The sequence below is a fragment of the Rattus rattus genome, chromosome 11 (assembly GCF_011064425.1).
Source record: "Rattus rattus isolate New Zealand chromosome 11, Rrattus_CSIRO_v1, whole genome shotgun sequence".
NCBI classification, from domain to species: domain Eukaryota; kingdom Metazoa; phylum Chordata; class Mammalia; order Rodentia; family Muridae; genus Rattus; species Rattus rattus.
Genome location: NC_046164.1, coordinates 34,407,881 through 34,431,851, shown reverse-complemented (window position 1 = coordinate 34,431,851; position 23,971 = coordinate 34,407,881). Strand labels below are relative to the sequence as shown.

The following is a 23,971-nucleotide window of genomic DNA, read 5'->3' as shown; positions in this document are numbered from 1 at the left end:
GCCGAGGTGGGCGCGACACAATCTGGTACAACCACCCTGGAAATCAGTCTGGAGGTTCCTCAGAAAATTGGACATAGTACTATCTGAGGACCCAGCATATACCCAAAAGATGCCCCAACATATAACAAGGACACATGCTCCACTATGTTCATAGCAGCCTTATTTATAATAGTCAGAAGCTGGAAAGAACCCAGATGTCCTTCAACAGAGGAATGGATACAGAAAATGTGGTACATTTACACAATGGAGTTCTACTCAGCTATTAAAAACAATGACATAAAATTCATAGGCAAATGGATGGAACTAGAAAATAAAATTTTGAGTGAGGTAACCCAGTTACAAAAGAACACATTTGATATGTACTCACTAGTAAGTGGATATTAGCCTAAAAACTTGGAACACCCAAGATACGATTCACAGACCACATGAAGCTCAAGAAGAAGAAAGACAAAAGTGTGGATGCTTCAGTCCTTCTTAGAATGGGGAACAAAATACTCATAGGAGAAAATATGGAGACAAAGTGTGGAGCAGAGACTAAAGGAAAGGCCCTCCAGAGACTGCCACACATGGGGATCCATCCCACATACAGTCACCAAACCCAGTCACCATTAGGGATGCCAAGAAGTACATGCTGACAGGAGCCTGATATACCTGTCTCCTAAGAGGCTCTGTCAGAGCGTGACAAATACAGAGGCAGATTTTAGCAGCCAACCATTGAACAGAGAATGGGGTCCCTAATGGAAGAGGAGTTTGAGAAAGAACTGAGGTAGCTGAGGGGGTTTGCAACCCCATAAGAAGAACAACAATATCAACCAACCAGACATCCCAGAGCTCTCAGGGACTAAACCACCAACCAAAGAGTACACATGGAGGGACCCATGGCTCCAGCTGCATATGTAGAGAGGATGGCCTTGTTGTGCATCAATGGGAGGAGAGGCCCTTGGTCCTGTGAAGGCTCGATGCCCCAGTGTAGGGGAATGCCAGGGCGGGGAGGTGGGAGGAAGTGGGTGAGTGAATAAGTGGAGGGGAAGCACCCTCAAGGAGGCAGGGGCTGAGGGAATGGGATGGGGGCATTCCATAGGGGAAACCGGGAAATAGGTTATCATTTGAAATGTAAATAAAGAAAATATCCAATAAAAGAAAAGAAAAAAAGATTAAAAAAAGAGAGAGAGAAAGAAATGCTAAACCTAGGTTTCTGTGACTCCAAAGATCAATAGCAGTAGCAAGTCCATTCTTTATGATCAAATATCTATGCTTGGTATTTAAAAAAAAAAATCAACACTTTGTAAAGAAGGAATCTGAACTCAGAGATCACCTGAACAGAACAGATTGATCTAAAAACTTAAGCCCCACAAGGGAACAGGGCACATGGCTCAGTCAGTAAAGTGCTTGCCTGAGTTCAGATCCCTATCACACATGCAAAAAGGCTGATGCATTATGTTTGCATTCTATAATCCTAGCGCTGGGAGCACAGACAGCATTGTTAGGGCTTGCTGGCCAGCCAGCTTAACCAAATCAGTGCACTGTAAGCTCAGTGAAAGACCCTGCCTCCACTAAACTGTGGGAGAGCCAACAAGGAAGATATCTGATATCTTTCTGGACTCTACACCCATCCACATTTGCACATACTTACACACAGACTGACATTAAATAAATAGCATCCCCCAAAGGGCTACAGTTTTTATTTTCCTAGAGTAGAATAAACAGAGAAACCTCAACTGGAGTTCAGAATGAGAGGAATAACCCAAGTTCAAGTTCAACCACACAGAGTCATCACCGGCTGCATTTGCATATCCCAAGGCCTCCAATACAAGGTTTTTGCCTTCTTATTCCACTCTGAGAACCATGCTCTAGAGAACTCCATCTGTCACACATTTGACAAGAACTGGGAGTTATAAAAACGGGTGTGATTGAAGGACTGAAGTGTTTATAAATACCCCCACATTCACAACAACAGAAAAAGGCAAGGAAAACATTTATGAATATTTGAGAGATCATACATCAAAGGAGGAAGGAAATGAGAAATTGCTTGCTGTTATCCAAGGAAAATTGTACGCTGATAAAACAGAGCATCACCGTGTATAACCTGTTTAGGAGCCCGGGCCGGAACATACTTTATCAGCCCCTTCAGGAAAGAACGAGGGCTTGACAAACTGATGGACTGCTCCAGGAAGCAAAATGTTCCTATCTAGCTGGGATTTACTCCATTTTCTCGGTTACATTGCAAGTTCTTATCTTGGAAATTTTATAATGACAGTGAAGAGGGTGGCCCAAGAGCAACTACTACTTATGCTGCATAGTAAATGAGAACCTTCCTAGGGGTTAATAAGGCAGATTGGACTCTGCGAGAGCAGCATCTGGCCTGTGGACCACATTCCCTCTGATGTGCACTGCCTTAGCTCTTCTGTGGGGGCCATTTTGTTATGAGAAATGAGGAGAAGAAAGATATATGGGACAAAGTGGAGTTCTTATCCACAAAGAGTCTCTTGGATTAGCCTTGGGTCCCACACTGAGGATGAAGATAGCCACAGGTGAACCAATTCAGACATGGAAAAGTTTAGTATGAGACAAGAAGAAAGCTCTCTGCCCAAGCTCTAACAGGATCCATCCCCGGCATGATGTCCTCACCCCAGTGTCTCAGGAGAATACAAATATGTAGCTCTCCACATAACACTAGCGTTGTCGGGCCATCTATGAGAGCTTCTCCTAGGGTCTGCAGCTGCACATATGCACAGGTGGAAAAGAAGTGGAGACACTTGTATGGACAGAAAAAATAAAAGATGCTATTTCTGGAGACCTAGGGTCCTTCTGTAAAGAGTCCCAGAGGGAGAGTACTTGAAAACAGGAGGTACCTATGGCCTAGATGCTTTCCAAATGGGATATTATTAACTTGCTGGACGTAGGACTATAACTTTACCAAATATTGTGAACATTTCACAACATAATTGACGTGTTGATTTTGAACCTCTTCCTGGCTGAGGTTATCAGTCCCTTCTCTGCTTTTACATGAGCCTTCGTGCTCTGTGCTCCAAGTTCCTCTGCAAGCTTAGTGTGTTGGTTGCTTGGTGATACTAGAACCTTTCAGTTTCTCTGTCTCCAGTGTGAGATGTCCCTGTCTTCAGCCGGTGCTGTCCCTGCTAAGTCCAGCCATTTTGTCAATGTACTTCTCTATCTACAGAACATAGTACCTGATCCTTTCCCAGAATATTCTTGCACTGGAAGTGTTCCCCTTCTGTGTGTACTCTGCCTAGAGGGATGGGTATCTAACCCAGGGAGCATATCTGTTTTTCCTTTTGCTTAATGCCTCTTCAGACTTCCTACTTAGTGCAGCTCACTCTGTTCTGCATAGATTTTATGCTCCACGCTGCAAAATCCTGTGTAGATATTTTGATGGGGTAAAAAAAGACTCCAATTTTTCTTTTATCTGAAAAGTCTCCTGTTATTGAGAAGTTGATGACATCCAAAATCACACTGTTGAATGCCTCAGAACACACAACAAACAGTCCAACAATGGGCTGACTCCTGGCCAGCGTTCCTCTCTGAAACATATGCTGTGCGTGGGCAAACCTTTAACACTACCGTAGACACATTTTAAATTTGTGTTTGAAGATATAGAAAATAGTCTGCAACAATATGATAGCTGCTATTTAGCAAAAGCTACTTCTCGTAATATTTTTTTGTTTGTTTTTAAGGTCTTAACTCGGCAGCAGTTAACACGTTTGTGGGATACAGGGTGACATTTCTGCATGTCCCTACAATGTGCCATTACCAGATCCGAGTAATGGGCATATCCATCACTCAGAGAGCTGTCTTTTCAGAATTCAGAATTTGGAATGCCATCAGGTATTTTTAAATACAAAACTAATCGTTGTTAACCATGGTTACTTTCCTATGCAACAGGCCATGGGAAGTTATTCCTTCAACCTAAATGATGTGCGTTCTCCATGTCCCAGCCCCATGCTCTTTATCATTGGTAAACATTATTCTATTACTCTATTTCTACACAAACGGATTTATTAAGCAGCCATTTTTCTCTAGAAGGATTTGTATTTAGCTGTATATCAGCAACTTTTCCCATTATTTTGACCCAAACACCTAACAAAAATGCATCCCAAGGGGGAAGGATTCTTTGGGCTTCCAGTTAGCGAGGGTGGAATCCATCATGGCAGGGCAGATGCAACTCAGTCCACAAGGAAACAGCAAAGGAAAATGGTAGATGCTGGTAGATTCTCCCTTTCCCTTTTTATTCAGCCCAGGACCCCAGCCCTTGGGAAGTGATCCCTCGACATCAGGGTGCATCTTACCTCCTCAGTTCATCTTCTTCAGAATGGCATTCACACATACCTCAAGATGTGTGACATTAATGTCCCAAGTTAATTAATCCTCTAAGGTTGACAGTTGGAATTAACACTGAATCCTCTCAAGAAATACAAGCTGAACAATGTATTCATCTCATAGAAGAGGGACCAGAAGCTCAGACGTCTTAAGTCACTAGCGGCCTCTTTAAGATCAACCCAAAAGCAGAAAAGTTGGCAATGTTGACCGGAATACCTGCATGCAGTCTCTGCTCTCCTTCCCCACATCACATCACCCAGAGTGGGACTGGTCACATCATTCCAATTCTGAAATATATGTAGTCCAAGAAGCCTTCTTGGATTTTATTATCCCAGGGCCATCCTACATGAATCTTCACAATAATTTGTATGGAGTAAAGTTTTAAATATTGTATTTGTAATTGTCTTACTGCAATATTATATTTGCTAATCCTTGGACTGTAATGAGGAGGAATGGCATTTGATTTTAACTTGCATTTCTATGGTAACTTAGGAAATTTACTTTTCCCCCTTAATACCCATTAATTTTATGCTTTAATATATTACCTATTCATGTGCTTTGTTCCTTTTTTTCTACTGTAATTTAATGCTTTATGATCAATGTTAAAGATACTTACAAGTGAGTCCTTTAAACCCTTTGTCTACCATTTAATTTAAACATCTGATCCCAATTTAACCTTCAGCTGTCCACTTTTCTTATAGTGACCTTTTGTGTTCAGAGTTTGAGTTTTTTAACATTCTTTCAGCTTTCACCCAGGTTCCTCAAGGGTTACCAGGTCTAAACATAATTGCACTGCTCTAACTACACTTACCTAGAGGGTCTTCTAAACTAAAATACACAAAGAGAGTTCAAGAAACAGCAACCACTTCACTCATTGTTATCTATTGGTGCCCATGTTAGACCTAGGCCTACAGACAGATCAGGATTCAACAGGAATCAATAGTCATTTAACAGAAATGACTCCATCTTGGGGTCTACCACTGCCATAGCCAGGAAGGAGCACATAAGTCCTCTCCGTACTGTGCTTGGTTTAAAAAAAACCTAGTAAGTCTTCATTTGGATGATATCATGGATCTTAAGTATGAAAAACCAATATAAACATTTTACTTTCACATACAGAGAAAGAGAGAGAGAGAGAGAGAGAGAGACAGAGAGAGAGAGAGAGAGAGACACACATGTTTTAAAGAGAGCAAAAGAAACAGATGTAAAATTGTCTAGGAAAATGGAAAGCTTTATGATTTGTTTGTCATCCTCTCCCTCCCTGCCTTCTCAGAATATGCAGTATATCCCACGACAGCTCATAAAGCGCACCACAGCCACCAAATCACTAGCTATTATGGAGACAGTAATGTACACAAGATACCTTAGTAGGAGTTATAAAAATGTAGACACTTCTAACATTAAAAAAAAAAACAAATGGAAGTCTTTTGTAAACCAAAAATATTCAAATGCCTTGAGAAATGAGGATGCTTGGGACCAAAACCACTGCATAAATAGTAGTTTTACCAACTTGCTATTTCTTTGGGATATACAGCTACTCACCAAGTTTAATACTATAGCACTGACTGGAGGAGGAGAAGAAGAAGAAGAAGAAGAAGAAGAAGAAGAAGAAGAAGAAGAAGAAGAAGAAGAAGAAGAAGAAGAAGAAGAAGAAGAAGAAGAAGAAGAAGAAGAAGAAGAAGAAGAAGAAAAGAGGAGAAGGAGGAGGAGGAGGAGGAGGGGGAGAAGGAGGAGGAGGGGAGGGGGAGGGGGAGGGGAGGGAGGAGGAGGGGAGGGAGGGGGAGGGGGAGGAGGGAGAGGAGGGAGAGAAAGAGGGGGAGGAGGAACTTGCGAGTGCTTGGCTTAGGAGGGAATCTCAGTTGGTTTTAAAAGGGAGAGTTGATGGAGACAATGAAAAATCTACTCATGAGAATGGGCCACACGCCCCCAGGTGGCAAGTGTCTGCAGCTCTCTTTGCTCTGTGGTCCTCTGTGTAGTGCTCCGTGTGCCCTTGGAGAAACAAGCTGTGCCCAGTGCAAATGAAAATGTCTTCTCCCTTCTTCCGCATTTCAAGGATTAAGACGTTTTGCTCTTGCTGAGTTCCCAGGCTGTGAAGCCCCTTGGCATCTCAAATATTAATATGACTCACACTGATATGACTTAAATAGGCTTTTTAAAATCTAATCTATAGCACCGTGCTTATTTACTGCTCCTTGACAGGTACCAGACCTAATTGAAAAAGAATTTCTCCCAATATTAAGAATTGCGAACCGTCAAGTAACGATAAGAAGAATGTATTAAAGGATTAAGGGCAAACAGAAAATGATGAGGAGGGCAGGACAGAGAAAATTAAAATAGCGAGAAGTGAGATTTTGAAAAATGGCATTTGTGAGGGGCAAATGAAATTATCCAACTTTAACTCAATCTATTGCAGAACACAGTTCCCCAGTGTTTAAAATGTGTCCTTCTCCTCCTTTGTAATGTCAGGTTTTACCCAAATATCTCTCCTTCTGAACACAGTTGGGTTATCCCTGTCTGCCTTTCACCAGTACTATCTGCAGCTGCCCGAGATGGCCGTGCAAAATGTGAACGTGTCGTTCTCCTAAGGAAAGAGCATGACAGGTGGCTTCACACTGTGCCATAGCTAAAATGGAGGAGGGGGGGTAGAGGGACAAACACCAGAAACCAAACCATAAATGGTTCTTATTTCAATCCCTCTCTCCCTGCTCACCAGAGACGTAAACATCTTCAAAAAGTATTTATTTCCAAAAGGCTCTTTTCTGCTTTTACAAAAGAAAACATATTTAAAAATTCCTGGAAAGGCCTTAAAAGGAACCCCATGACATCCTCAATTAAAGAACTCACTGAGTCCAAATGGCAGCCTTTGCCAGGCACTCAGAGTAAGACAGCAAAGCTCTGCTGTACTTTGAGATTAGGAGGAAACTGGCAGGCATATTGTCAGACGGAATATTACACCATTGTAACCTCCCCCAAAAGACAAGTTAAGGGCTGCTGAGCTGTTGCCTGCTACACCGGAAAAGAAATTAGTCAGTCCTGGTAAGCACTTTCTCTTTCTCTGTCTCTCTGTCTCTCTGTCTCCCTGTCTCTCTGTCTCCCTGTCACTCTGTCTCTCTGTTTGTCTCTGTATCTCTGTGTGTGTTTGTGTCTCTCTCTGTCTATACACACACACACACACACACACACACACACACACACACACACACACACACCCTACACTTTTCTATTTCTCTCCCCTGCTCCACAGACACTTGGTGGGGGTTGGAGGTCATGTAAAAATCACAATCCTGCAAGACAGGGATCCAAATTTCCTAGCATCGTATTCATGGATGCCTGCCCTCCAAAACCAGGATAAAATAGACTAGTGCTATGGGAGGCACCTGGCCTTTGGTCATGTGGTCAGTCCTCTGTGACTCTGACAAAATCCCTGAGATGGAGCCTTTACATTGGTAAAGGCAGGGAATCTAGAGTTTGGCTCAGAGTCTGTGACTGCTTTAGGCTGTAGCAGTACAGTGGGGCACTGGTGGAGGACAAGGCTGAAGAGCCTGATTCCCATCACAGTGGCCAGGAAGCAGAATGAAACATGTAAACTAAGAGATCGTCTTCCCAATACTCCCTTCCCAATACACTCCGGTGACCTAATTCCTTCTGCTAACACTCCCGTCTCCAACCCCAATATAGTCCATGGCATCTCAACAATCCGTGCAACCTTTTGGGACACTTACAAACCATAGCAGTGGCATTTTGTCGTGAAAACTGAAAATCACTCAAAAATGCAAAATAACATTTTCCTTTACAATAGACAAGCCCAAGGTAAAAAGGAATTCAGGACCCTCATTAGCATCCTGAGAGTCAATAACCTAATTCCTAGTTACACACAGAGTATAGAAAGGGACCGTTAACACATCTAGGACTCTCCAAGAGTAGGCTTCCAGCCAGCAGCAGCAGTGCCAGCAGCACCAGGGGTCTTAGTTCAAAGTTCACTCTAGACCTGCTGAGTCAGAGCCCTGGTCCACAACTTTCTTAAGTCCTTCTGATAGTTCTTCTGCTTACTAGAGTTTGAGAGTCACTCCTCTATATGGAACTCTGTAGATCTTGGTGGAATGCAGAAAATGCTATCATCATCATCATCATCATCATCATCATCATCATCATCATCATCATCATCTCATCATCATCAACAACAACACCACCACCACCACCACCACCATCATCATCATCATCATCATCATCATCATCTTCATTATTATTATTATATCTAGCCCAGGAGGCCATAGCAAGGAGTTTCAACTCTACCTTCCACATCATTGATCTGCAGTTCTGCCATCTCAAAGATCTGAGGTCCAAACCTCTGAGAACTAATGGAGAATGTACAAAAATGAACGAATGCAAATCCCACCTTCAGAAGAGGATCTCGAACATATCTGAACCCCGTCCAATGCCCCGGCCACACAGCGTCTGCTTGTCTTTCTCTGGAATTTGCATCTGCTCTTAACAGTAATGTGCAAAGTCGACCAGACTGCTACAATTTACAGCAGAGAACTTTGAGGGTCTTGCCCTAAATCTTGCAACTAGTAGCAAGCAAAGCCATCTTGTATGTGGGGCTCTGCCCCCCTCTTCGAACCAGATCATTGTCACTGTTCCCTAGGTTATTGGTAGGAACGAGAGCGATTGGCCTGATTTGCTAAGACAAAGCAGAAATGGTCCATCATTCAGGCATAAGAAGCACATGGCTTCCCCTGAAATAGAAAAATAAATGAGTAAGAAATCCTACCTCCTGGGTAAATGGCCAGACAACCTGGAAAAGGTCATTGTGCACACAATTGTCCCTGAAGCCTTGTTTGTCTCTGGCTAAGTAAGCCAGTCAGTGCAGCCTAATTTAGTTCATTACAGAGAAATCACTCCTGTGGGCTGTTGGTAAGTGAGAGGATCCCTGGTCCACCCTTCAGTTTGTTACTTTGGCACACTATAGACTCACTTCATTAGCGTGGAGAAGCATCTTCAATTTAATTTTGCCAACATGTATCTGGCAGCCAACAGTGCAGAAATCACTGTAGAAGCTCGAGAAGACTGTGTGGAAATGAAAGGTATTATACCTGCTCCTAGGAACTCCTGGACAGGTAGTGAAATGGGGTTTAGGGGTTGCCTTTAGGCAAAGAAATTGCTTGTAACCATATGGGGTTGGCAGTAAATCTAGAAAGTTTCCAATTTCCTACCTGTATACCCCTGACTGTAATCAAATATTCCACTTTGTCTTGTTCTCTGGCTCTCCCGATTTGTTGCACTGCAAGGTTAGACTTCTGACTTCTGCAGGGAGGAGGGGGAAAGCCTTCACATCAAAGGCAGACAGCTGCCCCAGTTATTTCTGTAACTCTGGCCCTATAATTACATTCACACAACTTTAATAGACCAGAGGGTCTCTGCAATCTCCTTAGCTTCCCAGACTCTCCATTCTTTCTGTCAGTCTCTGACCATCCATCCAAACTGCTAAGAATCAACCCCCTCCTTTGCTCTCTCTCTCTCTCTCTCTCTCTCTCTCTCTCTCTCTCTCTCTCTCTCTCTCTCTCTCTCTCTGTGTGTGTGTGTGTGTGTGTATCTCCCTCTCTCATGTGTGTGTATGTGTGTGTGTGTTTCTGAAACATTATTTTTTTCTTACTCAGTCCCATCACTCTCATAACACACAGGGGATTGTACTGCCCCCAACTATGGAAATCGTACACTGACCTTCTATGTCCCTCAAACTACTTTCCCGTTCTACCCCCTTCAGAATAAATCTCAGACGTGCTCTAAACATTCTGCCTCCTCAAATCTAACCTTGTTTTGTACTTCAGCCATCTCGTCAAAGCTATCAACCATCCCCACATTGTAAGTTCCAAACCCTCCTTTTCTCTACACCTCTCTTCTTCCTCCACTCCTTTCCCTAGCCTCCCATCAGTCTCCCTCTGTTTTCCTGCTTTACTGGTTGTTCCTCAACAGTCTCCTGTGCCTTCTCATGCTCCAAGCAGCCTAACATGAGCACATCCCAGCCTTTGGCCCTTGAACATCTCTTCCATCAAAGTTCATTTCCAGGCTGATTTCATCCATTCCAGATCTCTAAATGCCACACATGCACTGATGTCCCCTATGTTCTTTCACATGTCTTACTGTCTGAACTCCATCACACATCTTGCTTTGTACCTCTGCTTACACATATCCCAATGTATTCCATTTCAGCACAACCTTCAAAATGAATTGACAATTCTTGGCTCAACATGGCCAATCATCTCTTGCTCATAATAATCTCCTTCATTATTATGTCCTCAGTAAATGTCAGCTCATTCTTCTTCATCTAAAATATAAACAAATAAATAGATAAATGGTTGGATGGATGGATGGATGGATGGATGGATGGACAGACAAACTGATGAATGGACAGACAGGTAGATAAGCAGACAGGTGGATGAATGGACAGACAGACACAGATAGATGGATAGTAGATGGTACTGATGATAACATACACATGGATACATATAACTACATATACACATATATGGAGAGAGAGAGAGAGAGAGAGAGAGAGAGAGAGAGAGAGATCCTTAACCTCTCTCATGTGCCACTCCTAATTCATCAGCATCTAACTTCACTGAGGCATTGGACTTTACATAGCACCCAGCAGCCTCCTTCTTCTTCCTCCACTACCACTCTGTTAAAGTTACAATTAAACCATTTTGTTTAAACATGGATGGTTAAAATATTGTTGTAAAGTTATAGCATTTATTCTAATGGCCTCGTAATATATCTCCTTGCTTCCCTTCCTACAATTTATTCCCAATACTGCTCCCCGAGTAAAATATAGGTCAGTTTATGTCAATGCTCTGCTTAAATCTCTTTAACAGCTTCAGAGGAAGGCCCCTGAAAACTTCTAACAGTCACACAGCCTGCTGTGATGGGCCCACGCAGCCCCTTTCCGTCTGTCTGAGAGCTTCCTGGGCTCGTTCTACTCAGGTTGCTTTATACTCCTGCTCTCCTCCAAGCAGTCAGCCACATTTCTGCCAGTCAACCAACATTGGCACATTCGGTTTCCTTTGACTAGAGCGTCCTTCCTCTGATGTCAGTATTGTTACTCTTTCATTCTCCATACCTCTCTGTCTCAGAGCCACCCAGTGAGGGCTCGCCCTCACACGGAAGCCTCCTCATCTCTCACTCGGCTTTATGGTTTTGCGTGGCCATGTCCACTCTGATGACTATAACCGCCATTTCTGTCATGCACATGAAAATGCTGTTCTGTGACCACAAGAATGTCATTTCTGTTTGTTTTAATGTCATGGTTTCAAATAATAGTGGCCCTAAAATAGGCATTCAATATTTGTTCCCATATGCTGACAACAGCTGGCTTCGGAGTGCAGAGGAAGCCCCAGATGGGTGAAATCCTGAGTCAATGTGTATTGCTTGACGTGTCTCAGCCACGTCAAGCACCATGTAAGTGTCAAAGCCTCTGTAGAAGCAGGGGAGAAGCCAAGAGATCAGAAGAGCGGGTTCCGGCAAACCACAAATTTAAATATCAGCCAGCTACGGGAAGATAAAAATGGCAGCAAGGGCGGTCTTTTGAGCATAAAAAAATTATATCCTTTTGTTTTTTAAAATAAATTTTAGAGAAATTTAATAAAAAAACTTCATTTTCTGTCACTAATATTGTGGATGCTAATAATGACCATGACACCTGTGATTAAAATAATGATCGTATGATGTGTGTGTGTGTGTGTGTGTGTGTGTGTGTGTGTCCCCATATGTGCACATGTGTGTCAAATCAAGGACAACCTTCCATAGATGTCATTTCTCAGATATTGTCCACTGCCCTGGAGTTCATCAAGTAAGCTGACCAGCCAGCCCCAGGGATTCACTTGACTCTAAATCCCCAATGCTGGGATCACAAGTACAAGCTACCACACGTGGCTGTCTATGTGGATTCTGAAGACTGAACTCAGGTCTCCGTGACTACAAGGCAAACACTTTACCGATGAGCTATCTCCTGGTGATGGTGATATTAATGACAAGACTTACTAAATATCAGTGATCTTAAAAACGTATCTCCGGTTTTGAATTCTAGAATGTGTAAATTATGTATATCAACTTTCCATGTTGAGGAGCCTTTCACATCAGCTTTTCATCGTCTATATAGTGAGTGTCATAGCTGAGGCTAGGACCCAGATGCCTTGGCTTACAAAGGCTATGCCTTGAAAGCTCCTCATCCTCCCATCCTTACAGCTCACTTGGTTCCTTCGACTCCTGTTTGTTTTCTATGAAGAATGGGTGCTGAGAACAAAGTATAAAACTGCAGTATATGAAAAGACCATCAGACAACGTTGGCTATGTCCCTGGGGAAGACGATCACAGAACGAACTACATAATTAGGAGATACTTTATCTCAATTTGTATAGCTTATGTAAATCTGATATCAAAAGAGTTCAGTTTTCCCGAAGTTGGCTTTCCAAAGGGGCGGACCTTGATGATCTAGCCAAAAAAAAAAATGTGTCTTCTTAAAAGACAGATAACCCAGTTCAAAGCCAGGGCCTGCATCTTCTGGGTCACCTGTAGATTCTTGTCTTTTCCCCTTGGCTTCCTCACTGTGGGATAGGAACAAAGTTTATAGAGTTATTTTATAGATTAGGGATATATAAACATATATATATATACATATATGTGTATATATATATATATTTGTGTGTATTATCATGTACCATGGGTACATTTTTTTTATTATTCGGTGAAGCCATTACAAGGTAGGATCTAACATTCACAGTCATTCCAGTATAACTCACAAATCCTTCTTTCCTTCAAGCACACAGAAAAATTGTTTTCAATGATTGTCTTTACTGTACTTACAATTATCACTGCTCATTTTATAACTCATTCATTAAAACCTGGTCTTATTCCCTAGTTAAAAGGGCTTTTCTATTGTTTATTAATAAAGACTTTACCACACTATCCTCATATAGTATTTCATTTTAATAGACAGAATAAAATATTAATTTCTACAAAGAGGTACCTATTGTAGTAGAGTCGGTGTTTAATCCTCAAACCCATGTTTCTGAATATCTTCAAGTCTACAGCTTAAAGCAATGTGACTTCGAGTGGTAATACTGGGGGTGCCCTTGATTTCCAACTCATTTACAGCACTGGCTAAAACTGTCAACCGGGAGAAAAGGATAAGGAAATTGAAACCGGCCTTCTAAAATAAGAACTAAACATTCCCAAGCATGGGAAAATGGTTCTATGAAACTCCGACATATTTGAAACCACATTCTCAATGCTTATCAGATCCCTCCGTTCCAGAAACAATAGAAACTGTTCACACAAAAGTGAAGAATTACATTGCCTTCATTCATTAATATGCTTCAGGGTTTGAACACAAAACATTGAGTAACTATAACTAGTTGTTGGTGAAATGAATAGGACAAGAAATTAAAGAAGACAATGACACCTTCAAACCAATGTAAGGAGTTAGGTTAATTTGTCCGTGATCTAATCAAAGCTATCTGGGGACCACATGCTACCGATGAAGCACATGTGCCCTTGTGTCTGCAAAAGCCTCCTGCTATGCCTGTCTCTACTCACTGCACGGTGACGATCTTCATAGCGGCAGTCCTTCACTCTCTAAGTGCCAGCCTTCAGGTCTTCATAGATGCTGCCCCCCTGCCTGGACATGTCTTCCTTTTGATAGAAAAGTAACCTTGGAGAAGCCAACTAAGAGGACGCAATTGCTGGAAGTGTCAGCAGAAGCCAAATGAGCTTTCTAGGAGATTGTCTTAATAAAGTGCAGATGGTGCTTATCTACAAAAGTAGAAATTGATTGACATTGCACAAAATGCAGAGTCATTTAAAAATATTTGAATAGTTGTAAAATCATATCGCTCAATGGATCTGATTACAGAAACATTCCATTTGCAATTAGATTACACCAAGCCTCGTTTTCTTCTTTCTCCCGCCACACGGAAATAAGATGTGAAGGAAGCCATTTAAGCTGCCACCTGTGATATGCTAAGAAATGTTTGGAGAAAACAGGACTCTAAGGTTAACATATATGCCTTGTTCCCAGCACTTTGGAGGCAGAGACAGGCAGATCTCTGTGAGTTCAAAGCTTCTCTGGTCTGTATAACATATATGCCTTGTGACATGAGGATCGTATCTTGAGTACTAGTAAGTTAATACAAACGACTTTCCAAAAAAGTTCTTATGTAAAGTGGTTTTGATCCAATGTTGATACACAGCCTTGGTACTGGATGAGGAACTTTTAAGAAAACCTAAAGATCTGTTTATTTTATTTATTTTGCGTGTGTCGGTGTTTTGTCTGTGTGTATATACATGTTCTACATGTGCCTACCACCCACAGAGGCCAGAAAAGAGCATCAGACTCCCTGAAACTAGAACTATAAATGGTTGTGAGCCACCATGTGGATGTTGGGAACCAAACCCAAGCCCATTGCAAGAAAAAATTCTTTTAAGCACAGAGCCATCTCTCCAGCAACTTAAATAGTGAACTTTCTAAGGAGCTTGGCTTGTTTTTTTGTTTTTTTGTTTTTTCGTTTTGTTTTGTTTTATTTTGTTTTAATCTATGCACAGTCACACACATGTGCACTGAAAAGAATGCCACTAAAATAGTATTTTGTGGCAATAAGGTTTTAAGTTTTACTCCAGTTATCTAACTTTCTTTGCCATAATATAGGATCCTTGTAATCTAAGCTAAAGCCTGAAATTCTCCATGCTGGGTATATAATTCAGATAGACTACACAAGCTTTCTCACCTTCATTTAGAAAATTGAAGTCATAATTCTGATCTCATAAGATTGATATGAGGACTAAATGATATATTTTTGAAGGTACTCAGTCGGCTGTAAAATGTGACACAAAAATAAATTCTTACGATCCTATTGATATGCAAGTATTCTCTCCCATTCTCTATCCTCACAGAGACTCCTTCCCTTACACTTACCTGCTTCTTCTAACACATGTCACTCTCTGAAACAAATATGTTGATACTTCTTATTGTTTTACTACTAGAACGCAAGTTCATCAGTTCGTTAACATGTCAATGAAACACCATCTCTAAGTATTTTCTAGTACCTGGCCCTAAAGGGGAACTCAGGCTGTACCCATGGAGGATGAGGAGGGGACAGTGTCTACATACATGAACAGTCCTCTGTTCACCAAGCTCTCCACAGCAACTGACAGAGAAGAGCAAGTTAAGTAGAAGGAGTTATGGGGCAGTTTGGATGAGTGATGGCATTTACCCACAGTCCTCAAAATGCAGAGCCGAATCCAAGAGAAAAATCATCTAGTTTATTTAATGGAAATAATTCATTTGTCTTATCTCCTAAGCACAACTACTCTCACTGAAACAGGGAGAATAGTGAGTTCTCTCTTACATAACTGCTCTGTACAAACGTCCGATCCTGGCGCTGCTTTCTTTCCAGTCTAAGTGTTTGTATTTGCTCATTCCTCTCTAGCGGATTCTAAAAATCCAAATCGCCGCAGTAATTCATTTTTTATTGTTCTCTTGCTCGGCTCCAACACATGTACAGTAGTAGTGTTCACTCTTCAGGGGGATAATGGCATTTTTGGAGATTTTACTGTAGTCATTACTCTTGCTTTTTTATTAAGAGACTTGACTTTAATCTTCTGCTTTAGCTGTGTGGTTTATCTTATGAATATTAATATACAACCCAAAGGGATCTATCCAGTGAATATGAATTAGAGCGAGTTTTCATATTGAAGAAAGAGAAAGCCATTTTCTGGGATGCACATCTTTCTGGGGTGTATGAGCTCTAATTTAATCAGCATGGAGTCATCATGTATGCCACCAGCACTCCAGGCCACAGAGTAATTGAAATGATTCAAGCTTGTTTAATAAAGTAATTTCAATTATAGCAAGAGTTGAGTCAGAAAATGTCAGCTGTGCAAAGTTTATGTTGCTCGAAATCTGCAATAGGGCACCAAATGTGCCTATAGGAGGTGCCATTGTAGGAATGAGGTGTATGTTTTGAAGCTTTCAAACATCTTTGCTCATATCGGATGAGCTTCTTGTGAGTGATTTGTGAGTCAAGGAAGCCAAATTTAATTTTATCCTGAAAAGAGCATGAAGAGATTCGCTCGAAACCAAGAACTTGGAACTGGAGAGATAGAAAGTCTGCAGCTATCCTCCTTCTTCTAACCATAACCAGACACCACTTCATCGCGCTCTGTACCTGGATGCCTTGTACAGGGCATCACTAATATTTGGCACTACCAACGAGTGAACAGAGCATCACATCTTTTCCTTCACACTGGAAGGCAAGTCTCACAAGTTGTCGTTTTAAAATATAAAAGCATAATATGCATAAACTGACTTTCCCAAAATCACTGAAGATACAGCTCAGTGCCAGACATTTCAGGACGGTTCTACCGGTCTTCTCAGAGATTCTGCATCCCTTCCCTTCTTCAGTCCATAGCTGGTTTGTCCTTCTAGCCAAAATTTTCCTAGTACAATTTACAGATTTAAAGTCCTGAGCAGTTCTACTGCCTCAAAAAAAAAAAAACTTTAATCACCAATCCCTCTATGGTTCTTCTTTTGTTTGCCTTTTTCTTTGATTAAGAGACTTGTTTCTATACACAGAGTGCTCAGCACCACTCTAGCATCTAAAACAATCCTTTACTGCAGCTCCTGAGAAGACAGACAGGAGCATCTTTTTTTATGGGTAACTCTTGTTATATTCTCCTTATTTAGCTTTGCCTGCTCTCTTGCAAACAGCAATTCCACGTTCCTTTGACTGCATCTAGTTTAGCTATGTTAACACAGACCGTGGCTTATTTTCAATATGAAATAATAAGAGTTATGACTCCAACTTTGTAGGCAGGGAACTTGAGGCTCAGAGAGGGTAGGTGAGATAATCAGGGTCAGGCAGTTGTTGAGTTTAAAGAACTCGGGACTCTCAAATCTCTGCTTGCCAGATTCCACACAAGATTGAGCAACTCTGCCGGCAAGGAAGATTTGCTTCTGTAAGTATTGACACCAAACTTTCCCCCATTTAACATTTCAGGGAGATGAGAAGTGGGAAATTAAAGGGTCAAATTCTGTTCTGGATGAAATCCTTATGACAATGGTATTCTTTGCTTAAACGCTCTCATTTTTGTATCATTTCAGAGGAAATCCTTCTACATCAAGAGGACATCCGATTACGGAGATAATGATGCCAACTCCTCGCTTAACAGCTCTAGCTATTTCTATTCTTCTCATGGCTGTGGAAAGGAGAAGAGAGCCTTTTTTAAAAAAAAATGACATGAAAAGCTTCTAAAGGGTAATGGTTGGTTCAGAATAGAGATGCAGACAAGCCACTGAAACTGTGAACAGATAAAGTACATACAAAAGTCTTTTCATGGAAAATCTTTCCAAGAGAGAGATCGCAACAAAATTAGAGTGGGAAAGAAAATGTGTCAATTCTGGTCCAATCATCTTCCCCTTCTATGACATGTGTAGAATGACACCTTGCCACTCCTCACGGGACAACTAATGAAACAGGAAAAACAAACAACCAAAAAAAAAAAAAAAAAAAAAAAAAAGGACTCAGATGGGACTCAGATGGGACTTTCTCTGGCTCATCGAGAGGTGTTAACCTCCCTGGTCTTCTATCTTGCTTCTCAGTTAGTGAGAATTTTCAGAAGCCTGGCAGGTCGTCCTCCAGTTTTCCCACTGCAGGTGATATTGGGTCCCCTTGAAGCCTTGTGTCATGTAATGGCATAGCTTTCACAGTGGCTTCTCAGTATGTTGTGTGTCACGTACACCTTGAGTTAAAGTCACAGAGCCAGAGGATTCAACATTCTTAACAAAGATGGGGAGTTTTTCACCATGCCAGTGGAGGGGGTATAAAGCTAAGTTCTCTAATCTACAGAACTTCATTTGTTGCCATCTGAAGCCACATGGATTATCCACATTTTCCTGAGAATAACAATCACACTTTCCCAATCCTCAAGTTCATCCATTCTTATTAGAAAATTTCAGCATCTCCTTTGGAGGGACTAATGCCAATGACATCCACATAGTCTTACTGGCTTGCCTGTCACATGCATGGGACACACAGCCATGAAAACCTTGCCTGTGTCAACAACACACTGTACCTATGGTTCACTCTTTCTTGTACTACTCAGAGGAAACAATGATCATCTGTTACTCCCTGTCTCTAGAAGCATTGCTGGTGTGGCTGCTCTGTCCCATGTGCATCAATGGGTGGCACAGGAGAGGCTATGTCAAGGCTCAGCGTTCTGATCTATGACCATCTGAATGATTAGTAGCCTAACATCCCCTCAGAAAAACAAGTTTGGGATGACCACCAGTCTGGCACCAAGCAGAACTAAATGGCTCCCAGGAACTGGAAAACCCAGTCTGGGACTGAAGACCCTGGCAGGATGAGCCTTAGACACACGACCCTTGCATGGGGTCACTTGGGCAGGCCAGGTAAGGAGCAAGCCCATAATGACCACCAGACCAGGGCCATGGGGCCTGGACAGGGAGCTACCCTGAGATGACCACCAGTTGCATGTCAAGCAAGCCTTGGGGGGGGGATAGACCATGATGAAGGTGACCCCTCGTGCATTGTTATACACAAGTAAGGCATAGCACTCCCAGGAACATTCCTGAGATGACCCTAGACACTCAGAGACCCTGAGTGTCACTAAGAGGAGCAGGTAACTGGTGGAAAAATGGGAGAGAAAGAGAAGCAGAAAGATGTGGACACAACAAAAAGAGGTAGAACTGGAGATTTGAGTGTAGTGAGGGACCGCCTAATGGAAATAGCCAGTGATGCCACCTAGGATTACGGTGGAGTCCTAGCCTGTGGTAGCAGGGCCACATCTGGGTTCATGGCCCTACAGCAGCAAGAGTCTATTGCCACCAAAGGCCAGGTCAACATCCTTGATCTAGCCTGCTGCTCAGGGACATGTTGATATCTGAGGGCTGTGCAGAACTGGCCCCACCCTCATCTGGGCATCATGGGAGGGCTAGCCCTAGAGAAATGAAAGCAGGAGAGCTGATTCCACTCTTAGCCACCTGCAGTACTCGGGAGAGTGGGACACACATTGTAGGGGTTGCAGATAACCCAGCCCCAGAATATATGAGCATGGGAGACCTGGCCCTACTATTCATCTCCCATGCAGTGGCATGGGCAAGAGAGAGATATATACCCTCCTTCCTATTCACCCCTCACCACCTGCAGCATGAAGGAGACTGGCCCTGAGGTCATGAAGGCAGGAGAGCTGGCCCTGCCCCTCACCAGCCGGAGTACTCAGGAGAGCAGACCGTGCACCTCCCTGGGGCAGCACAGTACAACTGACCCTGGATATGGTGGTTGTAGGTGAGTTAGCCTCAAGGGCATAAGCGTGAGAGATCCAGTCCTGCCTCTTGTCTGATGGACAGTGAAATGAATGAGAGAGAGAGAGAGAGAGAGAGAGAGAGAGAGAGAGAGAGAGAGCCTCCTTCCCTCCCTTATACCTTGCCACTTCTGGCAAGCTAGAGAGTTGGCCTCAGGATCATAAAAGTCAGAGAACTGTCCATGTCCCTCACCAATGCAACACTCATGAGAGTGGACCCTGTACCTTAATTGGGAATCAAAATATAGAGCCAGGGATGGAAGGGTGTTGCTAGTGAGCCAGCTAGAGAGCTAGCAATGTAAACAGCTCAGATACCTCTCGGACCCAGATCTAGGGCTTTGAATTGACCCACACCAACATCTACCCTATCAATGGACTGCTGGAGTGCATGAAGGGGCTGGTCCTACAGATCCAAAACTACAAGATCTGCATGACCCAGGGCAACAGCAGAATATCCTAGAGGAGTCCCTTTGAGGGTCCAGTGTCAATACAGTAGCAAAAGCCAGACGCCTCATACCAGACTAACAAGTCATTGAAGTGAGCAAAGAGATGTGGTCAAAAAGGTATACTGTAGGACACACTATGGCAGACTACAACTTCCGCAAACGATTTTTTTCTCTGTTGAAGGGGAAATTGCAAGGGTGGAGGGTGGGTACGAGGAGAAGGAGAAATGAGTGGGATTTGAAACTCACAAAGAACCAATAAAAAATTTTTAAAAATAAATCAATAAAGCCTATTTGTCTCAAAGAAGTAGGAGCATGGATGGCCATGAAGTCATCCCTTGCCTAGTTTTAGGCTGACCTTCTATGATTTATATTTCATTGACTTTCTCACAGTCAGTATCTCTAAGTAACTGTCAGCCATTTTCACTTTTATGTGACTGTTCCGCATATTTGTTTCTGGATGGTAGTGGTGTTGACTACTCTCCTAGCATGAAACTTGGGCTACTTTCTCAGTGTTGGGATATTTTTTTCATAAGATTAGAACAGCACCATCTTTGGGGAGTAGTGGGCAACAAACTACATAGTTTATAGATGTAAATGAGATTTAGAAGTATAGCACTATTGAATGCTGAAAGGCATATCTAAAAGTGAGGCTTTAAAGCAGAAATACAGCTCTGCTTATTTCTTAAGAGGACAAAGATGTGTGTGCTGTGGGTCTAATAAGTGTCTCCTAGAAACCCTTGTTTTTAAAAAAGGCTTTTAGTATCTGGGTTGGGTTATAGAACCTTTAGAAGTACAATTTAGTGGGCTGTCTTTAGGTCATTACAGGTCCTGGAATGGCACAATAGAGTCCCATCCCAATTCCCTTCCTCTTTGGCTTCCTTATGATGAAGTGACTATATTTTGCTTCATCGAATTCCCTATCACTATTGCAGTCTGACCCCCACACAACCCCAACGGGAGGCCTAAAATCACTAGGTTTGCTTAATCATGGACCAGAAGGTCTAGATCTACAAACTCAAGCAAACCTTTTCTGTTTATAACCATCTCGGGTCTTTAGGGTTGAAAAGCTGGTGGTTTGTTTGAGACTAGACCTTTGAAAGGCACACAGGGAATCTATCACGCCATCAAAGCAAGACATTTTTCCTCCCTCCTGCTGTCTCCCACTGTCACTGCCCAACTCCTGCCAAATGAAGATGAGTGTCCCACCTTAGCCAGAACACATGCTCTTAACATCGAAGAGTTCATTCCTGTTCTGTTCTAGCTAACAATGCCTTGTGTAAAAGCCAAAGGCCATACAATTTCACACAACAAAAGAATGAAGCCTCTTGTCCCCATCCTGCAGACACAGGGCCAGGATGTAGCTGGCAAGGCTTGCTTTAGGAATTCTATTGGCATGACACCCTGTGGATCTTCGTGCTTCAAAGCAGGGGTGCTTCTGGTGGTCTCCATCTGGCAAATGCGATTTGCACATCTATTAGACAGGGTGTAATTGTCAGGCCCCTGTAGGTTCTGCCAAAGGCTTTTCCCCAGCGTTTATCACTTTAAGAAACGGGACGTTTCTAAAGAGAAACTGTTCCTTCTAATACAATCCACTCCAAACTCCACTAATTTCCTCTTTCCATTCATCTTCCAGAAATCCTATATCCAAGACAAATGGGACTTAGAGCAGCACGCTTTCAGTGACGCCACAATGCGCAGGACTATTTTAAGAATTCTATTCATCAATTCTCAATAAATATTATGATACCGGCACATAGGCGTTCTAAAGTGACTTTCCTAAGCAGATCCCAAGCTCTTTACAACACAAAGGCATTAAACCCTCTAATTCCCTTGCAAAACAAGCTAAGAGGCGGGGACTAATGTACATCTCCTATAATGCAACTGCATGGAAAGTCACTGAGAATTGGCCCATTGTGCAAAGAGAAGGGAAGTATGGAGGGGAATTAAGGTGATGGTGGACTTACGATTGCACTAGCATTGTCTTCTACAGTTACCGAAGAATAGCAGGAGCAGGGAGGCGATTGACTGCTGGTTTTTGTTTCTGTAAAACACATCACTCAATGCTTATGGGTGTGGGACTCTGGATTAAACTTTGGCAAGGTAATAAAGAAAACCCGTGTGTGTGTGTGTGTGTGTGTGTGTGTGTGTGTGTGTGTGTAACCTATAGCCCAGAAGATCAAGAATATCAATCTTAAAAGCAATAATGAACTGGCTGGAGAAATGGCTCAGTAGGTAAGAGCACTGACTGTTCTTCCAGAGGTCCTAGGTTCAGTTCCCAGCAACCACAACCATCTACAATAGCATCCGATGCCCTCTTCTGGCATGCAGCCATACATGCAGATTGAGCACTTTAATATACAAGTAATCATTAAAAAAATGGGAAAGGGAATGACAATCGAAATGTAAATAAGAAATACCCAAGTTAATAAAGATAAAAAAAATAAAAAATAAAAAAACAATTATGGAGAGAGCGTATATGGGGAAATTAGTAGGTAACTTTCTTTTTTTTTTTTTTTTATTAACTTGAGTATTTCTTATATACATTTCGAGTGTTTTTTCCCTCCCCTTCCTTATGGGGGTTCCCCTCCCAACCCCCCCCCATTGCTGCCCTCTCCCCAACAGTCTAGTTCACTAGGGGTTCAGTCTTAGCAGGACCCAGGGCTTCCCCTTCCACTGGTGCTCTTATAGGATATTCATTGCAACCTACGAGGTCAGAGTCCAGGGTCAGTCCATGTATAGTCTTTGGGTAGTGGCTTAGTCCCTGGAAGCTCTGGTTGGTTGGCATTGCTGTACATATGGGGTCTCGAGCTCCTTCAAGCTCTTCCAGTTCTTTCTCTGATTCCTTCAACAGGGGTCCTGTTCTCAGTTCAGTGCTTTCCTGCTGGCATACGCCTCTGTATTTGCTGTATTCTGGCTGTGTCTCTCAGGAGCGATCTGCATTCACATTTTGATCATCCGTCTTGAGTTTCATTTCTTCTAGGCATCTAGGGTAATTCAAGCATTTGGGCTAATAGCCACTTATCAATGAGTACATACCATGTATGTCTTTCTGTGATTGGGTTAGCTCACTCAGGATGATAGTTTCCAGTTCCAACCATTTGCCTACGAATTTCAGAAAGTCATTGTTTTTGATAGCTGAGTAATATTCCATTGTGTAGATGTACCACATTTTCTGTATCCATTCCTCTGTTGAAGGGCATCTGGGTTCTTTCCAGCTTCTGGCTATTATAAATAAGGCTGCGATGAACATAGTGGAGCACGTGTCTTTTTTATATGTTGGGGCATCTTTTGGGTATATGCCCAGGAGAGGTATAGCTGGATCCTCAGGCAGTTCAATGTCCAATTTTCTGAGGAAGTAGGTAACTTTCTATGGTTGACACAAAAATACACCGCTCTCACCTCAAAGGGAGTAAGAGAGTTTACTCTGGAACCAAATTTGAGTGACCTGAGAAACATGGAGCTGGCTTGCCCCAGGTTTCACATTCCCACGTGGAAACAACTTCCTGGCACTTTATAGCAACAGAACAAAGAAAGTCATCAATCGAGTCAATTTTAAAATTCATCAGTGGGTACATCAGAGAGGCAGGTAGAGCACAATGGCAGAATCCGTCCTATAAACCTTGGATACTATCTGCTGACGTTCTTAGCCCTGGGCTGGTGGAAGCTGGTGGTCTGCTAAGTTAATAGAGTCCGAAAAGTTTTTACCAATTAGTCACAGCATACTAGTTCTGGTACAAAGGCAGGGAAGGAATGACTATTAGGAAGCAAAACTATCCCAAGGTATGGTAATTAGACTCTGGACCTGCACCATTCCAACC

At 42.5% G+C, this 23,971-nt stretch overlaps 1 non-coding gene across 1 annotated transcript; it reads left to right on the top strand.

Annotated features, from left to right (window-relative positions):
- Positions 1-18,514: 18,514 nt before the first annotated feature.
- Positions 18,515-18,642, top strand: LOC116912987. The gene has a single exon (XR_004389550.1). It is a non-coding gene; the product is annotated as a small nucleolar RNA SNORA17 (small nucleolar RNA).
- Positions 18,643-23,971: the final 5,329 nt, after the last annotated feature.